The sequence below is a fragment of the Mustela lutreola genome, chromosome 6 (assembly GCF_030435805.1).
Source record: "Mustela lutreola isolate mMusLut2 chromosome 6, mMusLut2.pri, whole genome shotgun sequence".
NCBI classification, from domain to species: Eukaryota; Metazoa; Chordata; class Mammalia; order Carnivora; family Mustelidae; genus Mustela; species Mustela lutreola.
In genome coordinates, this window is record NC_081295.1 from 17,511,801 (window position 1) to 17,513,757 (window position 1,957).

Sequence of the window (1,957 nt, forward strand, 5' to 3'; positions counted from 1 at the left end):
GAGCCAAATCAATTGTTTGATTTGCACTCCATGGTGAACCAACATTTCTCTGCACCTATGGAGTATAATAGGGGTAATAATAATCCTCTCTTCAAGGGTTGTTTTATGGTTTTGAAGAGGCTGAACACACATTGATGGATTATGAAATATTCAACAGAGAAAATAAATAAGTACATATTAGTGTTTTTTTTTTTTTTTCTGGACTAAAAAGGCTGAGAAGCAATGTAGCACACAGGATACTAACAAAGATTATTCTTGCTCTGGAAAAATTCACGCTTTCATGAGAAAAAAAACAACAACAAATGGAACACAACTGCAAAGCAATAGGAAAATTGCTAAAATAGGAGTAGAAATCACTATTCCTAAATCTCCCGGGAATCACTTAAATACTGAGTGATGTGCAACTGATTAAGACTGGAGACAAAATGGGAACCAGCACAGCTATCCTACTGAACATCTCCCCTTTCTCCTTTGGGCTGATCATCCAGCAGGTGTTTGAAGATGGCAGCATCTATGACCCTGAAGTGCTTGACATCAAGGAGGAAGCTGCATTCTCAGTTCCTTGAGGGTGTTTGCCATGTTGCTAGTGTATATTAGCAGATTGGTTATTCTGCTGTTGCATCCATACCCTGTTCTATTATCTGTGGATACAAATGGGTTCTGCCTTTGTGGACGCTGATACACATGCTCAACTTGCTGAACAGATCATGATCTTCTTGGCTGACCCACCTGCTTTTGTGGCTGCCACTCCTGTGGCCACTGCCACCATAGCTTCTCCTGCAGCTGCTTCTGCTGCTGCTGCTGTTCCAGGCAAGGCTGAAATGAAAGAAGAGTCAGAGGCATCAAGTGAGGATGTGGGATTTGGTCTCTTTGACCCATCACCAATAAAGCAACCAACTCAGTCAGCTTTATTTGTGAGGCAAGGAAATAAAGGCTTACTTCTCTTTTAAAAAATGAACTATAGATATGTAAGTAGTACAAGGCAATAAATGAGAATAATTAGATGACATGTTTAGAAATAGATAAAACAAAACAAAGATCCTCTGAGGAAAAGTAAGTGGACAATTGCTTAAAGTAGAGAGTTGAAGAAAAAGTAGTGGAAGATTTTATTAACAATTCTGGTAGGGCGAGAACACAAAGAACCTTGGCAGAGTGGTTAAAAGGGAATTTGGGGGGGGGGGTGCATCTGGGTACCTCAGTCAGTTAAGCATCTGACTCTTGATTTTGGCTCAGGTCATGATCTCAAAGTTGTGAGATAGAGCCAGCCCCATGTTGGGCTGTGTTGGGCATGGAGCCAGCTTAAGATTCTCTCTCTCTCCTTCTCCCTCTGGCCCTATCCCACCGCTCTATTTTTTTTTAAAGGGATTTTTTTCCCTTGAGGAAACAATCTTTCCTTTATAGTTGTGTAAAAAGATGCAATTTTTTTCATTAAAATAGAAATATTCTCAAAAGTTAGATAATCAGAAAATATTAGCTACCTAAAACAAGGTTCTTATTTCTGGGAGAGTTTATTTTAAAACCCAAAAATGTTTAGAGTATATCTGTTTAAAGAATAAGTAAAAGAGGTAGTTCAAAGTCTCATGCTGTGGAAAGAGATTTTATATTCTTTCTTTACTATTTATAAGAAAAAAAAAAGATATATGAATGTTCCCAAGTTGATAAGAAAAGTTTCCTGTTGAGAAAAGAGAGAAGGAGCGTTGTTAAGTTGTTTCTTCTGCAGAAAATTGGAAGAGCAGAAGTTGAGTTGCTATTGAGTTTTTTCACTAAAATTTTACTGTGACTCATCCCTCTGTCCTGGCCCTGGGTCAAGAATTAAAATCAGATAGAATCCTCATAGTCTCTTTTAATTGAGTTTCAGAAATCATTCAAGTAAAAATTCAAGTAAACAATGAAATTGTATTTGTGTGTATTTTTTTTAAGATTTTATTGATTTATTTGACAAAGAGAGAGATCACAA

The 1,957-nt window shown here is 37.4% G+C and overlaps 1 pseudogene; it reads left to right on the forward strand.

The window, feature by feature from the left end:
• Positions 1–386: 386 nt before the first annotated feature.
• On the forward strand, positions 387–950 carry LOC131834543 (large ribosomal subunit protein uL10-like; annotated as a pseudogene).
• Positions 951–1,957: the final 1,007 nt, after the last annotated feature.